General features: G+C 38.0%; 1 pseudogene; it reads left to right on the top strand.

Annotated features, from left to right (window-relative positions):
• The first annotated feature begins 4,258 nt into the window (after positions 1-4,258).
• LOC109099876 lies at positions 4,259-9,307 on the top strand (annotated as a pseudogene).
• Positions 9,308-9,620: the final 313 nt, after the last annotated feature.

Below are 9,620 nucleotides of genomic sequence, written 5' to 3'. Positions count from 1 at the left end.
TCTAAATAGTGAGAAAATCGCCTTAAAAGTTGTCCAAATTAAGTTCTTAGCAATGCATATTACTAATCAAAAGTTAAATTTTGATATATTTACAATAAGAAATTAACAAAATATCTTCATGGAACATGATCTTTACTTGATATCCTAATGATTTTTGGCATAAAAGAAGAATGGATAATTTTGACCCATACAATGTATTTTTTTGGGCTATTGCTGAAAATATACCCCAGCGACATAAAACTGCTTTTGTGCTCCAGGGTCACATATTAGTTGCAAAGGTCAAATGTCATGTGACTCTTCTCTATCAGCAAAAGCTTATGCTTGGCTTTCTACCAGTCTTCCATCAAAATCCTTCTCCATCGTGTTTGTGTGTGAAAGCCAAGCCTTTCAGGGTTAGTGAAGAAAACAAGCGGGTCTGTAGGGAAAAATGCACTGCTACTTTCCCAAACCCCGCTGAGTCCTGCAGAGCGGCAGCGACATGAATATTCTAGTGTGGAAGCACTGAGACAGAACAGAGAGATTAAAGGCCCATGTTTCACCTCCCTTGACTTTCCCTTCCTTTTCTTCCCTCTTGTCTGCGTTTTCCTGGCTGCGACTGCGATAACCGCGGAGCGAGCGGAATGACAAAATAGCTTGCACACGGGAATAAATGAGCCATTACCGTCTCACGCTTTTAAATGACTGTCTAATGACGAGAAGCAGAGGAAGGACTGTGCCTGCTTTTGTGTGCAAAGAACGTCCTGTACCAGAATGTGTACATCAGCGTGTCAGAGTTTGACATTACAGCAGAGATCTTCTATATTTGCATCTCTCTGCCTTGAGCCACACAGACTCGCTCGCAGATTTGACCCTGTGAGTCATATTGCACCAGCCCAGCTTCCAGCTTCTCTTTATGAAGTCCTGGTTGCGAATGTGTCGGATTTGCAGACTGCGTTTGAAGTCTGTTTAATAAAGCCTGCTGCAGGTCGTTAGTGAGGGCTTTGAACAAGCTTCAAGTGTTTAGCATGCAACTTGTCATGCACCGTTAATGTGAAAGACAGCTGAATTCATGCCGTTTGTTAAGGAGAGGTGAGTTATCTAATCATCCACTCTGAGCACCTTAGCAACCCACGTTTCTGTGCCCTGGCAACCACCCAGATCACCATAGTCATGCATTATTCAGAAATATATATTGATGTTTTGTGTGCATGCAGAAGGAAGATGTCGTGACATGTAATGTGTAATGCAGGTGTACGATCGATAACATAAGCTGTGAATAATAAAGTCATTCCACTGCTGTTCCATTGTCGAAGTCAATATTACTGTGAAACTGTTTTGAAACTTCCTGCATTGTATAAAGTGCTATCGAAATAAATGTGAGTTTACTTGACTCGCACCAAAACCATCACGGCTGTTAACCTGCAGTGCTAAGCACTTCTGCTCCACTGGCAGTAACTAATGGTTTGTGCCACTGAGGAACAGATGGGCTGTGATTCAGGCATTATGTATCACTGTTTTCCAATGTAATAATAAGATTAGAATGAGTGGACTTGGCTGATGTTTAAGCCAGACTGAGTAATTGGGGGTAATTTAACTATATTGACAACATCGAACAACGGTTTTGTCTGATTAGGTTGGCTCGGGTCCTTGAATCTTATTGGCTGAGTCTTTCCAAGAGTGCTGGTATCCCTGTCAAATAGCATCGGGATGTTCGTATCACTCCACTTGTTTGTGTTTGTTCCAGACAGTCTCTGTCAGTGGTGGGGATTTTTCAGTGACTCCTTCTGCAGGTTACATCTTTACTCTAGTTAGGTGGCTTGAACTTATTCGTTCAATTGGGAATGAAACGGGTGACTGAGTTACTGAATCATTCATTAAACTGTTTTATTCTAAAACGCTGATTCAACTGGGAATGAAACAGCTGTCTGAATCACTGAATCATTCATTCAACTGTTTCTGCCCAAAACACTGATTCATTTGAGAAGAGTTGTTGAATCATTCATTTAAACGATTTGTTGAAAAACACTTATTCATTCAGAAACAAAACAGGTGACCGAGTCCAAAACTCTCCAAAACTCTGATTCATTTGGGAAGTAATCATTCATTCAACTGATTTAGAAACACAGATTTATTCAAATGATAAAAACAAGTGAGGTCACTGAATCATTTGTTCATCAAAAATCACAGATTTATATAGAAATAAAACAAGTCATTGAAACATTCATTCGGGAATGAAACATCTGAGTGAGTCGTTGAATCACTCACTCAACCAGCTCATCAAAACACTGATTCATTCAGGGATGAAAGGGCTGAGTGAGTCATTGAATCACTCACTCAACCAACTAATCAAAACGTTTCATTCAGGGATTAAACATCTGAGTGAGTCATTGAATCAATCACTCAACCAACTAATCAAAACACTTAATTCAGGGATTAAACATCTGAGTGAGTCATTGAATCACTCACTCAACCAACTAATCAAAACACTTAATTCAGGGATTAAACATCTGAGTGAGTCATTGAATCACTCACTCAACCAACTAATCAAAACACTTAATTCAGGAATTAAACAGCTTAGTGAGTCATTGAATCACTCACTCAACCATCTCATCAAAACACTTAATTCAGGGATTAAACACCTTAGTGAGTCATTGAATCACTCACTCAACCAACTCATCAAAACGCTTAATTCAGGGATTAAACACCTTAGTGAGTCATTGAATCACTCACTCAACCATCTCATCAAAACACTTAATTCAGGGATTAAACACCTTAGTGAGTCATTGAATCACTCACTCAACCAACTCATCAAAACACTTAATTCAGGGATTAAACACCTTAGTGAGTCATTGAATCACTCACTCAACCAACTCATCAAAACACTTAATTCAGGGATTAAACACCTTAGTGAGTCATTGAATCACTCACTCAACCATCTCATCAAAACACTTAATTCAGGAATTAAACAGCTTAGTGAGTCATTGAATCACTCACTCAACCAACTCATCAAAACGCTTAATTCAGGGATTAAACACCTTAGTGAGTCATTGAATCACTCACTCAACCAACTCATCAAAACACTTAATTCAGGGATTAAACACCTTAGTGAGTCATTGAATCACTCACTCAACCATCTCATCAAAACACTTAATTCAGGAATTAAACAGCTTAGTGAGTCATTGAATCACTCACTCAACCATCTCATCAAAACACTTAATTCAGGGATTAAACATCTGAGTGAGTCATTGAATCACTCACTCAACCAACTAATCAAAACACTTAATTCAGGAATTAAACAGCTTAGTGAGTCATTGAATCACTCACTCAACCATCTCATCAAAACACTTAATTCAGGGATTAAACACCTTAGTGAGTCATTGAATCACTCACTCAACCAACTCATCAAAACGCTTAATTCAGGAATTAAACAGCTTAGTGAGTCATTGAATCACTCACTCAACCAACTCATCAAAACGCTTAATTCAGGAATTAAACAGCTTAGTGAGTCATTGAATCACTCACTCAACCAACTAATCAAAACGTTTCATTCAGGGATTAAACATCTGAGTGAGTCATTGAATCACTCACTCAACCAACTCATCAAAACACTTAATTCAGGAATTAAACAGCTTAGTGAGTCATTGAATCACTCACTCAACCAACTCATCAAAACACTTAATTCAGGAATTAAACAGCTTAGTGAGTCATTGAATCACTCACTCAACCAACTCATCAAAACCTTGATTCATTCAGGTTTGAACTATTCATTCAAACTTTTTATTCAAAACACTGATTCGTTCAGAAAACACTGCATCTGTGTGTTGCTCAGTTACACGTTATGCTTGATTCTGCTGTTGCTCTGTAAAGGAGTAGAAACAGACAAAGTAATTGGCAATTTTGTGTTTAAAAGTCACTGAAGTTATTGAACGGTACGCAATTAATATTGCACTGACATATATGTGTAATATACAGCTCTCTTTATGCTTATGGTTAGATATTCTTCCGTTGAATCTCAAGATGCATTTTGGATCATCTTAAATCACGTGATCAGTAGGTTGATGCAGAAGAAGTGTGATGTAACAGATACTAAATCTTCTCAAATACATTTGTACTAATTTGACCATCTTAGTCAATCTTTTAGGATATTGTTGGTCAGATCTGACTTGTGAACGGTTGAGCTATGGTTTGTAATGTAGCAAAGTGATAAATATTTGAGTTTGAGCCTGTAAAGTCCAGACGATTATAATATTGCATAAGCCACTGCACCCAAACACTGCGAGAGCGAGACTGCTGAGGCATGACGCGCTGGAGAGATCAGCAGGTTAGATGAGGGGAAGTGAAATCCCTCTCCTCGGAGGACGTGTCCCGTATCTGCAGGATAATTACATTCCCTGCGGCAGACCACTGCTCAGTCCTCAGCAGAGGAAGGCGGCTCCTAAATTGAAATGCGTTGTTCCTTGTTCTTTGTGTTGCAGTGAAGCTGAGCGACCGCCAGCAGAATGAGCTCTTCTCCCGTCGTCTCACGCGTGTCCATCGACATCCTGGAGGAGCTGCAGCGCTTCACAGCTCAAAACCTGGAGAAGGCCGAGGTCAACAAATACTATGAAGTCTTACGGGAGCTCGGGAAGGGCACCTACGGGAAGGTGGACCTTGTCATCCATAAGATCAGAGGTACAGCACAGATACAAACCAGCGCTAGTTTAGTTAACTTAAACTAAAACCACACATAACATTTTCACTACATTAAAATAAACATAAATTAATTACTCTTATTGTATTTTATTCAGTTGTCAAGGCAGCATTTTTTTATTTCATTTGGTATGAATTTAAGCATTAAAACTAAAATTAAAAAACTAAATCAATAATAACAATAGATACCTTAAAAAAATTTAAATAACACATTTGCAGTATGTAATAACTAATATTAATTTTACATATGTTAAAGTATTTAAGCACATTATATTAATACCACAGGGCCCGAATATCACGTGTTTAAATGTGATTTTATAAAAACAGTTCAGTAAATAAGAAGTTGATATTGTGTTATATTTTAAACACAATATTATGTTTTTGCTAAATTTTGCAGAGAAAATATTACCTTTAAGTCATAGCAGTATTGTTGCTCGTCTTCGAGTTAAACAGCGGTGTTTAGTTTCTGAATGATTCCGCGTTTTGAACTAATCGTGTGAATCAATGATTCAAAGACTCGTTCATAAGAGAGCCAGTTACTTCATTCCTGAATCTCATAAAGACATTTACCACCACCTGCTGGCATTTTTAGTTTCTTATTTAGTGTACCATTTCATACAAATAAATAATAATAATAAAAATAAAAACGTTAAAGGGATAGTTCACCTAAAAAATTTAAATTCTGTCATCTTTTACTCACCCTCATGAAACATAAAAGAAGGTATTTTGAAGACTGCCTGTTACAAAGCTGTTTTGTTTACCAGTGACTTTCACTGTATGTACAAACAATACTGAGATGATTCTCAAGTTATCTTCTTTTATGGTCCATAGGTTATGTTATGGCCTAAATTTTTGTGTAATACATTTTATGTTGAATCAAACAAAATATTTCTTTCTAAAGCTACAATTTGTAATGTCTACTTTCTCATTTAACACAAAAATAGCTTTAAATAATCTTTTGTGGGTATTTTCACAGGGTATTTTATTTTGCAATTAATTATATATATTTCTCATTGCATTTGGTTTCTATATATATATATAGAAACCAAATGCAATGAGAAATTAAATGAGAAACGTTGCCTTAGCAACTATGTCTCTATTTTTATACCACTGACAAAGGTGCTTTATTATTTTACAATCACTGTCAAGGATAATGTTGTTAAACATGTGCATTAACATTATTATGAGAGGATAACAGGTGTTCTGAAATTAATGCATACAAGAAAAATCATTAAACATTGTAAGAAACAATGCATGTGTGGAACATGACTGTTGTTAATATCTATATTTCTATACAAACTCCAACATGTTTCTCAGTTTGTGAATACCTAATTGTTTAGATTTATTTATTTCTGTTCAAACCTAGAGCTGTCAGTAAAATAATTGTCTTTAGTAAGCAAAAAGAAAGTTAAGCAAGTATAAATGCTTTAATTGAATGATTCAACAAAAGAAATCACCCGTCATGTTTTGTTTCCCTCAACCCATAGGTACCAAGATGGCTCTGAAGTTTCTAAAGAAGAAAACAACCAAGCTGAAGAGCTTCTTGAGAGAGTACAGCATCTCGCTCTATCTTTCTCCGTGTCCCTTCATCATCAACATGATCGGCATTGCGTTTGAAACAGAGGAGTACTATGTTTTTGCGCAGGAATATGCACCGTCTGGAGACCTGTTCGATATCATTCCACCACAGGTGATGCACTGACTGTTAACAAGCATAATGCACATGAATAAAACAAAATAATTTCTTTCAAAATCATAATTTTTTAAAAACCTGGTTTTTTTTATTTTGCATTGGATAAAAAAGGTGTTGCTAATCAAGATCCAAAATATACAAAAAAGCCATAAAGTCAAGTCACCTTCATTTCTGTAGAGCTTTATATAAAGCAGTTTTGACAGTAATAAACAGGAAACAGTGTTATAATTCATCAATTATGAAACAAATTCAATGCATCTATAAAGCAGCAGAACTAAAGTGTCCCTTATTCAGTCAATTCATTTTAATGCTGATTCAGTTTAGTTAATAACTGTCAATGTTAATTATATTAATTATTAAATCCGTTAAATTAAGCTATAAATAAACTCTAGTCTCATTATTCAGTTCAGTTCATCGATTCATTGGCAAAGTAGCAAAATGAATCGATTCTAAAACAAATTTGATTCAGTTATAAAGCAGCTCATTATTCAGCTCAATTCAGTTTAGTGTTGCAAAGTTGATCAATTACAAAACAACTTTAATTCAGCTATTAAAGAAACTACTGAAGGTAATAGCGTTAATATTCAGCTCAGTGCAATAAATGTCAGTTGTGAAAAAAAAAAAATCAATTCTGAAATGAATTCAATTCAGCTGTATTTCGGAACTGTCATTATTCGTCTCAGCTTCATTGTTGAATCAATTTAGTTGCAGTGTTTTAAAGTTCATTAATTATAAAACAAATTTAATTTCATCTCTAAAGCAGCTCTACACAAGACAGCACTTATTATTCGGCTTAATTCAGTTCAGTTTAGATTCAGTTTAGTAAATTACAGTCTCAATGTTTATCAGAGTTTATCAATTATAAAACATGTTCAGTCCAGCTATAAAGGAATTACAGAAGATAATACTGTCATTATTCAGATCAATTCGGTTCAATGTTGATTTAGTCAATTAATGTCAAGTTTGCAAAATCAATCAATTCTGAAACAAATTCAATTCAGCTGTTTCTGAATTGTCATGATTCATCTCAGTTCACATTTACTGTTGAATCGATTTAGTTTAACAACTGTTAATGTTGTCAGATCGCCAGTATTACTAGATATTTTCTTTAAAACAATGCGTTTACAAAACATAGTTCATATTCAGCCAAAATATGTCATTGTGGGTGACCTGCCATTTACTCACCATTACGTTGTTCGAAACCTTTCTGAAAGAAGATTTTAAAGAATGAGCTTAGAATGTCCACTGAGTATTTTTTTCATACTATGAAAGTCATTGGCTAGCGTCAACTGTTCTTGTTTTCAAAAATATTTTCTTTGATGTTCCAGAGATTGAATTATAGAATTTTCGATTTTGTTTTTTGGGTGAACTGTCCCTTTAAATCTTGCATAATTTCCCTACACCTGATTATTTTTGTGTCGGTGACTGATTCTTCTCAATCTTCTGGCTCAGGTGGGGCTCCCGGAGCCGGCGGCGAAGCGCTGTGCCCATCAGGTGGCCATCGCTCTGGAATACCTGCACTCCAAAAAGCTGGTCCACAGAGACGTCAAGCCCGAGAACATCTTAATCTTTGACAAGGAGTGTCACAAGGTCAAGCTGTCGGACTTCGGCATGACGCGCCGTGCCGGCTCGCCGGTGAAGCGTGTGAGCGGCACCATCCCGTACACGGCCCCTGAGCTCTGTGACACGACCAAGCACGAGGGCTTCTGCGTGGATTACAGCACAGACGTGTGGGCCTTCGGAGTGCTGCTGTTCTGCATGCTGACCGGGAACTTCCCCTGGGAGAAGGCCATGCCCTCCGACAGCTTCTACGAGGAGTTTGTGCGCTGGGAGAGGCGGAGGACGAGCGCGGTGCCGTCTCAGTGGCGCAGGTTCACGGACGAAGCTCTGCGCATGTTCCGGAAGCTCCTGGCCCTGGAGCAGGAGCGCCGCTGCTCGGTCAAAGGAAGCTCTGCGCATGTTCCGGAAGCTCCTGGATGTTGGGTGGGAGGGCTGGTGGTAGGTAAAATAAGTGTGCGTTGATTTCTTCGTCCGAGGAAGAGGAGCTACTGGTGGATCGTATGAAGCAGCAGACCCTGTCTCCGACAGCTTCCAAAACCAACGGCATGGAGTCGGGAGCGGCTCACCACTTCACCTCCGTGTCCACGAACAGCTCCGTGTCTTCCACCAACAGCTACGAGCGCTCGGCCAGAGACAGCCCACCTAGCAGCCGCATCCTGGTCACGACGCCGATAGAGATCTGCGTGTAGAGATCCAACTGCTGGCGAAATTAATGCGCACACAAGCAGACGCATCCACAAGAGACTCTAAACTCTCATGTACATCTGGAACGGAGTCTGTTACAACTAGGGCTGCACGATAAATCGCATGCGATTGTCATGTGCATCTCATCAGTAAAGCCGGTTCTGTGATTAGTAGTAAATCTCCAATTTACTAATGTTACTACTACAGTTTTACTACTATTACTACTACAAGCTATGAAATATCGCGTTCATAATTGAATGTGATTCAGCTGCGATTATGAACGCGATATTACGTAGCTTGTCAGCAAACTACGGCTCTGTGTATTAAATGGCGCTCCATCTGAAAGCACGTGATGGAGATTTACTACTAATCATAGAACCGGCTTTACTGACGAGATGCGCAGGACAATCGCATACGATTTATCATGCAGCCCTAGTTGCAATGCAAAAAATTACGAACTTATTTTGTTCGATTCTCCGGTCAGCTCGACTTACATTCCTAACAGAGATTTGCATCTAGAAATGGTCTGCGAAGAAACGTTACCGCGCTGAAATACCGCGCAGGTTATGCATTCTAAAGACCCGTTCACACCAAGAACGATTACTATAACGATGAATATATTTGTGTCCACACCAACTGATGTTCTGTTTATTTTAAGCATGCAGCAGTTTTGTTGTCAACTCTTTAAAGTCAGATGGATTCTGATTGGCAATCAATGTTTTATTGTTCATTTGTAGGATTAAAATGTTGTGAAGTTGTGCAAGTGATTATCGTTCCTCTGTTCCAGCTAACAGGGAATGTTCTCAGAACTTTATGAACAAACATAAATGTTCCAGTAATGTTAATAGAATGTTCAACGTTATCAGGTCTGTAATGACGTCGTCAAAACGTTAGCACAAAAAAAAAAAACATCATCCTTCATGGAAGGTTTTTTTTCTGAAACGTTTTAGTCGGATGTTTGTCTAACGTCTAACATCCAGAGAGCTTTCAAAAGTAACATTTGCAAAATGATAAA

The sequence above is a fragment of the Cyprinus carpio genome, chromosome B12 (genome assembly GCF_018340385.1).
Source record: "Cyprinus carpio isolate SPL01 chromosome B12, ASM1834038v1, whole genome shotgun sequence".
Classification (NCBI taxonomy): domain Eukaryota; kingdom Metazoa; phylum Chordata; class Actinopteri; order Cypriniformes; family Cyprinidae; genus Cyprinus; species Cyprinus carpio.
This window is presented reverse-complemented; position numbering and strand designations above follow the sequence as displayed.